General features: G+C 37.6%; 1 protein-coding gene across 4 annotated transcripts in view; it reads left to right on the forward strand.

Moving 5' to 3' along the window:
• Positions 1–1,169: 1,169 nt before the first annotated feature.
• Positions 1,170–13,117, forward strand: part of LOC109069500 (rho GTPase-activating protein 35-like) — an 85,247-nt gene continuing 73,299 nt past the window's right edge. For 3 of the 4 annotated variants that reach the window (XM_042739150.1, XM_042739148.1, XM_042739153.1), the window contains exon 1: positions 1,171–2,025. The gene's annotated coding sequence lies outside the window, so the exon portion shown is untranslated. Of the gene's footprint in view, positions 2,026–13,117 lie in introns of all 4 variants that reach the window. The other variant, XM_042739154.1, reaches the window with a different exon arrangement.

The raw sequence follows: 13,117 nt of genomic DNA on the forward strand, positions 1-13,117 counted from the left end.
ATTGCACAACTGTGAGAGCGAAGAATGTGGTGGCCCTTGGGACTTAGAAATATTTCAGCTGCAGTCTAGAGGTGGGAGCAGAGACCTTCGCAGTTTCTTCACTTCACCAAAAGCAGTGTGTGGAAGGCTGCTGTTTCTTTTTTCTTTTTTTTTTTGAACTGTGTCATGATAAATACTATGATTACCTGCAAATCACTGGATTTAGATTTTGTTTCTGTAATATTAAAACCACACTGCATATATAGTTTTGTAGGACTATTTATAGATAAAAACAGAAAGCATGAGAACCTTTTATTAAACTTTTACCCCAAGAGACTCTCTCTGATTGAACTCACAATATGATGGTGAGATGGTAAGAACTGATCAGAAACAGTATGTGGAGGCAATTCTATAATCTATCACCTTAACAACAGAGTTTAAATCTGAGGGAAGATTATGTCGGGGCAAATTGTCACAATGGAACCTGCCATTAAATAGCATACTATACGCTTTTCACCCAATTTTAAACAGTAAAACAATATAATGTGTCCAACCATGTGACAACCAACATTATTTTAGTATTATTCATATAGTGCTGCTGTATAGTGTAGTATTATAGTTTTGTATTATTTCTGTAATACTTATATTTTATTAGGTTTTATTATTAAAATCATTCATTAGCTTTTATTTTTACATTTTCTGTTTTATTTTTAGTAACTTTGGTATGTGTTTTTGTCATTTTATTATTTTTTTAGTTTTTATTTAATATATATATTATATTTTATTTACAGTTAGTAATTTTAGTGCTTTTGGAGCTTCTTTTTTTCCATTTTCTTAATGTTTTTCATCTAATATTTATATTTCATTTTGTTTTATTTCAGCTTTATTTCTTTTAACACTTTTAGTTTAGTTTTACTAAATGATAATTATCATGGTGACAATTTTATGAAACATTTATTTTTATGAAAAATACCCTTGTCCTGGACACGCAGTTCAACCTTTCAGCTAAAAACCAACCAAATAAATAAATAAATAAATAGATCCTTCTTTAGATAGCCTACTTGTGTACAAAACTATTTGTAACTTCTCTAATTATTTGATTTCATTTTTTATTTGATTTATTATTTAAATTTATAAATCAACATATAAACAAACCACACATTTCTTTGATACAGTTGCTGAGATTGAGCCCTTGTGGCAACTCTCCCATCCTCTCCTTTATGGAGAATGTTTGTTACTGACTAGCATCTTATTTGTTTTCATAAGAAAAAACAACAATTATAACACCGGTCCTAATTCCGCCGGATAACAGCATATTTGGTTAAATATACTTAGCGTCATAATAATAACCGTGTGTGAGCTCGCGCGCGTGTGTGTGTGCGGTAATTGTGTCCATGCGCGAGACTACAGAGGAGGGAGGAGAGACCGAGAACGGGAGAAGGGCCGCCATTATTGGGAAGCCGAAAAAAACACATTAACACACACATTCACACACACGCTCCGTCACTGAATTTCGTCTTTATGCTGGGAGAAGTCTCTTTTTTCCCCCCGCTGGAGTCTCGCGCTGCTCCGCACAGACAGACCGCGTGCTGACGGCTGAAATGTGTAATAGACATATGGACAACTCGAGATGTTTTGGACACAACAAAGGAAATTATAAGTGCTCAAAAACAACGTGGTGAACCCAAGGGAAGACGCAAGGATACAAAGCTGTTTTCCCCCCTCTCTCCTTCAACGCCCCTTCCTTTCCAACAAGGAACAGTGATGTGATGATCCAGTCTGGGGTTTCCTCGATGCTTTTTGTCTTTTGTGCTGCGTGTGAGAAGAGAGCCACAGATCAGGTTGTTGAAAACTTTCAGAATACAATCAGTCATTGAAAGAAGAGATTGTATTGCGGTCGGACAGCTGCAGAAGCGAAACGCCGATGTTTACGGGACTACTGCTGGACTAGTATTAGTGTTATTCCTCATCTTGATGAATTTCTGAGCCGGTTTCTGCTGCTGCAGATAAAGGAGTGAAAGAGAAGAGAGAGGGAGGCATGCTGTGGTATGCGCCAGTCTTTTTCTTTTCCTTCGTCTACATTTCCTAATTCCATGGGCTCCTGTAAGCACACTGGTTTGCGGCTATGCAAACTTGAGCTATTTATTGAGGGTAAACTAGAGGGGCGTATGTAGATTTGTTATACTATTTAACTAAAACTGGTTTCCATGTGATTGGTTTCATATTCCTTCACCTAGATCAGGAGTTTGTTACACCTTTGCCTTTGAACGTGTTCTTATATCTGTGCTCAGATACACAGCCTTACAGCTGTCAGACAGTATGTGGCAAATGTAAGGTTTCAGAACAGTCTTTATGCTTTACATCTTTTAATATAATTTCTGGAAAATTGGTTTATGACAACCAAAGCCAGTAAAATCATAATCGTTGCTGGGTTTTGTGTAAACTGAGATGGGTGAACGATTGTCTGGCATCACACTGGCGCTTTGACTCAGATCTGATATAGTAGTTTATATGCACAACAATATTCAGAGTTTGATTATATTCTGTTTATGCAAGACTCATGCAAACATAAGAATAAATGACATAACTGGATTACGCCAAAATTCCGGTTAATTCCGGTCACATCCAAATCACATTTTTTTTGTTATTGAAATGTTGAATTAATTAGTTACTGTCTAAAATGACTATAATTGTAAATGTCCTGTCAAATATTTTCTTGATTTGATTTGGGTTATGAAGATTACATTATAAACACCTTTTTCAGAATAAAGAGTTGACCAAAATAGCCTAGACCTTAATCGGAAAATGTTGTGCATTTATAAGTGTTTGGTTATTATTAATCTTGAGCCTTTTTGGAACATTGCCTTTGACGTGTATGGCAGTATAGTCCAGTTGTTCTCTGATTTTAACATTGTGTCTTTGGTCCTAAATGACATTTTTGTGATACAGAATACCGAGAGAAAAGAATAGAGTTTGTTTAGGAAGGTTTGACTTTGGTTGAATAATCCTTTAGCTGGTGACGTTCCAAAAACAGCTGGTAGTGACCTACTCCCTGAACATTCAGAACAGGCTGGAGAACTGGTTTGAAGCCCATTCCTGACCTATTGCACGGTAGTTCAATATGACCAGAGAAGCATATACTGAACTTTTCATAAAAAGCAGTGCGAATCTGTTCATTTATGTCATAAATATCGTTGTGGGCTGAAGTTGCATCAAACTGAGTAAGATGCAACCCACTCAGACCTTCTAGTATTTCAGATCCCAGTGTTTTGCTGTAGGAACTAGCAAATCCCATATTGTAAGGCAATAAATTGGCCAATGTTCAATATTGGCATGGCTGATATCTGGCTGATAAATAGATGTTGTTTAAGTAGTAGAAGTAGCTGATTAATAATTCTTAAATTTGAGTTAACATTGTCTAAAATAATGATGCTTGCATTACTTATACATCTTTTAATTGTCCAATGCAGATGTCAGAATTACTTAATATCCTATTAATTGACCTGGCTGATGCATTGATATCAGTACACATGGTACGCTTACCAATCCTTTTCAGATTATTCTTTATCTGACTGTTGTAAATTCCTGCTTGGACTTTATCTGGCACAGTCCACATTGGTTTAAATATTTCAAATTGGTGTTTGTGTGCTTGATGACTGCTGTTCTACTGCTCAACATCAGATGTGCAATAGACTATTTAGACTGTGGTCCTTAGCTAAAAACCTTTTAGTGATGTGTTGACTTCCTGTATTCAGGGGCATCAGTTTTAACCCCCCCTTGGCAACGTTATATCAATTAAATCCTACTGATATTTCTTCAGGGAAGACTTGATGCAGCTTGGAAGATACACAAGAATATCAGTGAGTGTGCAAGTCAGACGGTGAGGAATTTGTTGACGATGCTTGATTGAGTAAAAATGAGTCTGTATTCCTCAGATAAAGTCATGCAGATGAAAGTTCATCAAATCAGGAATGAATGATAAGGGCTGGAATGTCTGTTCAGTCAAACTCTGGGGCCATTCCACGTCGGACTATTGGCAGGAAAACTCATTTCAGTTATTATCTGGCACTTTTACAGGACATTTAAAGGGATAGTTCACCCTAAAATAAAAATGCTGTCATCATTTACTCACCATCATTTACTCACAATCATGTCATTCTTTTGTCTGTGGAACACAAACGGTGATATTTCAACACACTACAAATGCTATTCGTAACTATTTTAAGTTTTTACATTTAGTGGCTAAATTGTATCTCACGTTTACGTTTTCAATATGTTTGTGCCCAACTGACAGTTACATTTAGAGATGGGCCTTCATGCTTTTTACTAAAAAATTATACATATGATACAAATTATTTTGTACAAAATCACCATCTCCAAATAGTGCACCGAATAGTTACGTTTTCTCGTGAGTTTAGGTTGGATAGTTTGAAATGAAAGCCAATGGGGTCCAATGAGGTTTGGACCCTATCATTCTTTAAAACAGCTTTATGTCTTTTTGTGTCATGCAGTCATACAGGTTTGGATCAACATAAAAGTGAGTAAATTACAGAATTCCTGGGTGAACTAACCCTTTAAGATATTTGTGCCCGATAAATTGCACAAAGAGTCAGTAAATGAGACATTCTGTTGTTGTCTGTGAGTAAATATCACTCATGTGTGCTCATCAAAAGTGGCAATAGATTCTCTTTTAATTGCTTGCTGGAAGTACATTCCTCTAAACAGTGTCCTTGGATGGCATGTGCTTGTATTCCTGTACATGCTTAATTAAGCTCATACTTGTTACACTGCCTTCCTGTTACAAAGCCAGAACTTTACAGACTCGAAATTGTTCAACTGAAGCATGTGTTCCTTCCTATGATCTTTAATTTCTGAATGCAGACCCCACGAACCCTCCGAGCCCCTTTGCTGAAATGTGAAGAATGCAGGAGGATTCAACGTAATCAAACTCTTTGGGCTTCAAGCACAACCGCCATGTTTCTCCAATCCTTGCATGTGCTCTAAGTAAAGGTTAAAAGTTGAGTTGGTTAATGGTTTTACAGTGAGTGTTTTTTTTCAAGGAGATAGATCAACCAAAAGTATAATTCAGTCATGCCACATTTCCACTGAAATTACCCGGAACAGTTGTACCAGGAACTTTTTTCCCCAGCAACTATTTTCACCCCAGACCTGTTGCTTTCTGCGTTTCCACCACGGTCTAAACTACCGTGAAGATTAGGTAAATAGTCTGTTGACGTAGGTCTGCATGCGTTTCTCAATACAAAGTACGCAAATTTCAGACTTGCATCCTCGGTAGTTCGGACTTTGTGAGTTCGACTCGGGAGTGTGATCTCTCGCGGACGGGACGACGCAAGTCCGGTAATTCTGCAAACAGTAGCGTACTTGATAACATCAGTCAGCTCCCTTGGCTACTTGAATTTTCCTCACAATATATTTACAATAAGACGAAATAGAATATCAAATACCACTGCCTCCTTTCGTTTTCATTTAAACATAATAATAGCCGCAGAAATGTAACGTTACTTAGTTCAGGGAAATGTGTATATATACAGCCTACATTACAATGAAACGAAATATTATATCAATTGCCTCTTTTTATTTTCATTTTAACATATAGATAATTTCAATAAAGACCAAAGATTACCTTAGATTTACCCAGAACAAATAATATTTTATGTTTAACCACTGAAGAGACATCAGAGCCAGCGGCAAATGTCAGAAGGCCTAGCCGAGTTGAAATCACAATGCTGTGTGAACTCAACCAATCAGCATGTTTAGCACCCAAGTCCCACCCCCGAAAGTTTCGGACCTTTGAAAAGTATTACCTCGCGAGCAGGGACTTTCTGAGGGGCATTTTTTTATAAGCCTGGACATTCTGCTATAGATAACTGCTTTGCTGGATGCACTAATGTTTGGAAAAACACGAGTGTGATGATGACTGAATTGTCAGAGTTTCCCTCATGACTGCTTTGGAATTCAGTGCAGAAACTGAAGTGATTTGTTGTTGTGTCTTGTCTCCATAACTTTGAACAGGTAGACAGAAGTCAGAGAGACGTGATTGCAATCTTTTGTAGGAGCGGCTTTGCTTTCCCAGAAATTCACAAACAATTTTCAGCCGGCTGATGGAAACGCTTGATAAACGTCATGGGCTTAAGAGAGTTTAATCTCTCATTCTTCAGCCCCGTTCACCTTATCTTGCATATATATTTCAGCTAACGTGAGCCTGTCACCATCTATGCAATCCAGTCCAGGCATCGTATGCACTATTTGGGAGCCACAGCAGTAGATTTGGCCATAATAAGCATGAAATTTAGCCATTTGTACTTGACATTAGTATTAATAGGGACATTTGCTGGACAAGCACACCTTCTAAATGCTTTCCACTTTTGCTAATATATGTGTGATTTGCACGAACAGAAGCATCTGTGATCTATCTAAGCCCTTTTGCTGTGCCTTCAGCGCTAGCCACTGTTCATCTGCCAGATGTCTGGCCCATAAGACCTGTCCACTTGCCAAACATTTGCAGAAAGGGTGATTGGTAATTTAATCCTTCTCATTTATTTTTCCAGTTCCGTTTTCTCCTTGAATTCAGCATGTCACGACTGAATAATTAGTTGTGCTTGCTAAGGCAAGCATCATTATTGCTCATATTCATAGGGTTGGGATTTAAACAAACCTTTAGTCTTAGCAACCACCCTGAAACAATGTTGGGTGTATAGTGTTGTTACAAATAGCAAAGTTATGTTTCTCAGTAGTAGCATTGATAGTTTTCATTTTATCAAGCAATATTTACTAAATCAAGTTGTGCATTGGGTTTTTTTCTCTGTCAGCTGTTAATAAATGGAACTAGTGATTTCTGATTTGAGAATGAATGTTTTTTTTTTCTTTCGGTCAGTTCTTTTCAATAAATCAATTTGTTGATTTCACATTAATGAACAACATGAAGTTTAAATGTAGAAAGTGACTTTTGTTTTGTAACTAGCTACTTTCTTTAAGTCTCTTTAAGACAAGTCATGTCACTCAGCAGCCATCTTTGAAATGCCTCTCGGGTGTGCAAGAGCAACCCCTATCCCTCTGAATGGGGAAACATCAAATTCTCCAAAACTGTTCGCCAAGCTTACGATTAAATTTCATATTTGAAATGACCAAGGAAATCTGACAACAACTGAATCATAAATGTTGTTTATTTTGCTCAAATAGTGTGAAAAAAGCATATTTTTCAGGCTAGAGCAGCCAGTCCGCATGCGCAGTCCAAGTCGCGTGTCGCAGAATGCTTATTGTTTCTATGGCAACCGGGACTTCTAATGCAGTGACACGCTGACTTTGCCGATTAGGGATTGGCTCTTTTGCTCAGAAGGCGGGGCTTCGTTCGATAGCACGGCCATATTGAGCATTGCATTTTTCCCATTCAAAAAGATACGAGTGACACATCTTGGGTATTCTATAGTCTTTGGTTAAAGGGTTAGTTCACCCAAATATTAAAATTATGTCATTAATGACTCACCCTCATGTCGTTCCAAACCCGTAAGACCTCCGTTCATCTTCGGAACACAGTTTAAGATATTTTAGATTTAGTCCGAGAGCTTTCTGACCCTCCATTGAGAATGTACGGTATACTGTCCACGTCCAGAAAGGTAATAAAAACATCATCAAAGTAGTCCATGTGACATCAGAGGGTCCGTTAGAATTTTTTGAAGCATCGAAAATACATTTTGGTCCAAAAATAGCAAAAACTACGACTTTATTCAGCGTTCTCTTCTCTTCCGTGTCTGTTATGAGCGCGTTCACAATACTGCAGTTTAGTGATATCCGGTTCGCGAGCGAATCACTCGATGTAACCGGATCTTCTTGAACCAGTTCACCAAATCGAACTGAATCGTTTGAAACGGTTCGCGTCTCCAATAAGTATTAATCCACAAATGACTTAAGCTGTTAACTTTTTTAATGTGGCTGACACTCCCTCTGAGTTCAAATAAACCAATATCCCGGAGTAATACATTTACTCAAACAGTACACTGACTGAACTGCTGTGAAGAGAGAACTGAAGATGCCGAGCCAGATAACGAACGAAACATTGACTCGTTCTCGAGTCAAGAACCGGTTGCATAGGTTTTCGGATCACTAGTAGTGATGGGAAGTTCTGTTCTTTTCCGCGAACTGGTTCTTTCAGACAGTTCGATTCAATAAACTGGTTGAAGAAAACGGTTCACCAGTTCTTTTGCGCTCAACGTAATGACTTCATTGGCGATGACTGCCCTTGATTCAAGCCTTCGGTTTACCCGCGCTCATAACATTAGTAATCAGTTCAGAATCAATCACCAAAAGAACCAGCTCGGTTCAGACGCGCTGTGTGTCAGTCTGAATCACGCATGCGCAGTATCATCAGCTCCTCGCTTCTCGAATCGTACGCGTCCGACAGAAACGGTTCTTGACTCGAGAACGAGTCAATCATTCGTTCGTTATCTGGCTCGGCTCGATGTTCATCTTCAGTTCTCTCTTCACAGCAGTTCAGTCAGTGTACTGTTTGAGTAAATGGATTACTCCGGGATATTGGTTTATTTGAACTCAGAGGGAGTGTCAGCCACATTAAAAAAGTTAACAGCTTAAGTCATTTGTGGATTAATGCTTATTGGAGACGCGAACCGTTTCAAACGATTCAGTTCGATTTGGTGAACTGGTTCAAGAAGATCCGGTTACAACGAGTGATTCGTTCGCGAACCGGATATCACTAAACTGCAGTATTGTGAACGCACTCATAACAGACACGGAAGAGAAGAGAACGCTGAATAAAAGTCGTAGTTTTTGCTATTTTTGGACCAAAATGTATTTTCTATGCTTCAAAAAATTCTAACGGACGCTCTGATGTCACATGGACTACTTTGATGATGTTTTTATTACCTTTCTGGACATGGACAGTATACCGTACATACATTCTCAATAGAGGATCAGAAAGCTCGGACTAAATCTAAAATATCTTAAACTGTGTTCCGAAGATGAACGGAGGTCTTACGGGTTTGGAACGACATGAGGGTGAGTCATTAATGACATAATTTTAATATTTGGGTGAACTAACCCTTTAAGCTTTCTTTTAGCTTAGCTAATTTTTCAACCAATCTGAACAATTTAGTAACCGCATAACAAAACCTTGGCAATAACTATGGACCAAAATAAAATCGAACGAAATTAAAGTTTTTATTACGTCTATAATTTAAACTGAAAATAATGTTTTCGTAATTAAATTTAGGTTATTGAATAATTGAGCTCAGTATGCTGTCCATAGTATAGTTTTCTGGTAATATGCCGCCTCTCGATATTTCAGCTGAAGAAATTTAAAATTTGTTACATATTTTACAAATAGTAGGTATTGCTGCTCTATTATTTTTGGTAACTGTGAAGTGGGTTCACACTGCTGACGTGTTTAACCATTGTAGCTTATCCATATTGTAAGATAGACAATGAAAAAGTCAGAGAAGCATAACTATTTCGGTCTGTGATTTTTGGCCCCCTGAACCCGAAAATTACATTTTGTTTTTCTGTTTTGGCCAAATATATTTGGTTTGCTGATGTTTCACTACATGGCAAACTACCTCAAATTCTAATGTAAAAATGTAGTCATGTCCTTGTGTTAATTATATCCTAAGATTGTTTATCGTAAACAGTATTTGGTCCAGATGTCTGCTCTCTTACAGAGGAATCTGAGCTTTATTTAGGCTGCAGAGTCTTTGTGTTTGTATGGAAAAACAAGCAGATGGCTGAGACGTGGCCACCCGCTACAAGCATTGACCAGCTATGACACTGGGACACAGTCTTAGTTTCCACAGGATTGTTATGTTTCTCAGAGTGACCTAAAAGTCATATTAACGCAGGCAGTCGTTGTTTTGAGGCAATTTGCCAAATGAATGAATCCCTGAACACTTTTTGAGTAGGCCTTTGTTTGACGTGAAGGAAAAAGTGAGCATGAATTGAGTTGAGATATGGGTTGTGTTTGATAATGTAAAGAGCTAATTATAGCTGGTTTAGCATACATTCCCTAGATTACACCACTTCTGCTCTGAATTGCTGCCTTGTTTGAGGCTGGATTACAAGGAAAGGAAACTGGCATTTTCTAATGAGTATCCGAATTTCCATGAGGAAATCTGATCCTAACACTACCCCACTTGGTTATTTTTCTTGACATGAGGTATTTGATCATAGTGAGCAACAACGAGAGAGTCTCTGTGGGGTAAGAAATGCTGCATTAAACATGGTTGCAAATTACCCAGAAACCCCCAGTAGTGTCTGGATGTCCTGGAATTGATAAGAAAACGACTCCCGATTAGAGTTTCATTTGCATTCAGGAGAAATGAACACATTGTCGTGGGTTTTGAGAGGGGGTGGCAACCCTCGCATCTACAGCGGGCAGCTATCTATTGTCAGAGAGTTTCGAATCGCCCGCTATAGCACTTTGCAACAATGGCCTGTCACATTGTTTTAAAGAATGGTATCCATGGCGATGAAGTTCCTGGATGTTCTTTGGGTGTGACCTTTGCTATCAGCAGTTCTGCTTTAGTTTTCTATGCTGCGTCCTAAATTGCATACTCTCAAATCAAGTCACCTCTGTTTATACAGGGCTTTATACAGATCGTTTCAAAAAAGCTTTAAAGTGATAAACAAGAAAATAGCGATTCCAATTAAATTAAATTCTTCTCAACTCTGTGAGTAAGGAGGCCTACTTCTGAATAAATACATACTTTCAAGAAATGTTCTATATGGTATGAACGTGTATGGCATTGCTTTGAATCTTCCTGGAAAGTTTGTATTTACAATTTGGGAAGTCGTTATAATGCTATCAGATGAGTTTGGTCTGTGCAAGATGGCTATGTACCTTTTCTACAACAAACTCAACAATATTTTTTAATTCTACTTCTACAAATTCATGCGGAATGTGCATCTTTTTATGTTATTTAATTTATGAATGTGTTGTAAATCCAGTTATATTGTATCAAATTTTGCACATGCAATTTAGCTAGTTGTATTGTACATTTAAAAACAAATAACAATAATTTTATTTTATTTTGAAAAATTGCACTGCATTTATGGAATCATTGTCGTGGCTCATGTGTGTTGAGCTCATACATACAATCCAGTTTTTCATATACAGAAATATATAAATACAACAAATATTTCCAACACGGCTTGAACGTGACATATGAATGTACATTTGTCATTTTGTCATTGTCATGTGACCTACCCACGTCAGTTACGTCACTGTCATTCACAACTCCTCTACTGTGGGATAGTAAAGTGTCCATTGATGAGCACTTTAGAATCTCACTGGAAATTACAGGTCATTCGGGAACTTTTCGCCTGCTCTTTTAAGAATACCGTGAATTCAGATTTACTACTGTTTTGCTATCTTGTAAGGAAGTGTGCAATTTTGAATGCAGCCCAAGTGTAGGCATCAATGTACAAAAGCTCTCATGAAATGGTTTGGTAGCATTATATATTAATAAAGCAGCCTCCCAACCCTTTCCCTGGTGCCTGTTCCCAGAAACTGCATTGGCTCATGCGGATCCGCAATGTGCATTCTGTCAATAATCAGTCTCTCTGTGGTCTCCAGCCACTCCTGTGGCCTTGAGTGCGGCTCTCGGTGACTCAGCATTTTACCTTCAGATGAGAGCATCTGCGAAACGAGAGAGAGACGGGCAGAAACCGAGCAAAGATGGCCCACAAGAAGAACTTTCTGTAACATTCAGGAATTTCACCTCCCACAGACGTGGCTTCTTCCCGCCAAACTGAAGCTATTTCTCCTTGCGTCTGTATTTCTGGGCTTTGGGTATGTGAGTGTTTGTTTCACACCAAGGCAGAGAAATACGAGTGGATCGTCGCCACAGCCTCCTGCCCTCCTCCCACTCACCACAGTTTTTTTGCATTTATGACATGTTTTGGTGTTTCCAGTGTTTGCTGTTTTTATATTATAGGGAAGAAAACACTTGGCATGTAACTTCCAAAAAAGACTTTTTTTTCAGCCTCCCTTCTTTGTTTGACTTTTCAGCCTCCATTTCCTCTGGAGTTGCCCTTGCGGTTTTTGTCGCTACTTTGCGATTGTTGGGATTCCCCGCTTTCCTTTAGCCGTGCTCCGTTTCCTGCAGGATGTCCACCATAGATGCCCCTGGTAGGGGGTAAGTGAAAAAACAAGGAGAGCAGGGTTGTAGACTGCCATATGAAAGGGCTTAGCTGGATGTTAGGCCTCTCTGTGGGGGATGAACATTATTACATACCTCTGTTCCTTCAGCTATAATTTGCTAACGGTCAACGGATCATCAAAATTAAAAACGTGTGCTTCGTTTGGCATCCATTTTATGGGCCAACAACTTGCTCTTTTTTTTCTCAGATCTGTTAATTTATTAAAAAATATAGTAAAAATTCAATTTACACTATGGCTTAATTACAGTCGTCTATAATGAACATGTGGTTTGTCTCTCTATTATATAATCGCATATGTCAGGGTGGTGCAACTGATATACTGAAGAAATAATGTTATTAAAAGAATGTAAACCTGAGGTGGTTTAAGTAGGCTTAATCTTTTATTATTAATTTGAAAAAACTTTACCTGGAGTCATTTGATGTCATTTGATGTTACCAACAAAGCCATATGGTCCAACCAACATGCAGAAGAATGCAGAGTATAAAAGTCTCTGTCAAGGTCAGTAATTCTCTTAAAATATATAATTTCACCTTGTATAAAATAAGGCAAAATATATATCATATTGTGAAATTCCATATGGTGTGACTTCTCTAAAATTTAATGACATTTATAAATTAATAATTCATGATGTTTATAAAAATACTACTACTACTGTGAAAAAATATTTGAGGTCAGTTAAATAAAATAAAAAAACTTTTATTCAGCAAGGACACTTTAAATTCATGGAATGTGACACTAAAGTATTTTATACTAATATAGTTTTTATTTAAAAAAATAATGTTACAAAAAAAATCTTTAAAATTCATGCAGTTCTTTTGAACTTTATTTATTAAAGAATCCTGAAAAAAATTCAAAATAAATGCCAATTTCCACAATTAAGAAGATATTAAGAAGCACAACTTTTAGCATTGGTAATAATGTATACATAAATAGAAATGTTTCACCACATAA

The sequence above is a fragment of the Cyprinus carpio genome, chromosome B15, assembly GCF_018340385.1.
Source record: "Cyprinus carpio isolate SPL01 chromosome B15, ASM1834038v1, whole genome shotgun sequence".
NCBI classification, from domain to species: Eukaryota; Metazoa; Chordata; class Actinopteri; order Cypriniformes; family Cyprinidae; genus Cyprinus; species Cyprinus carpio.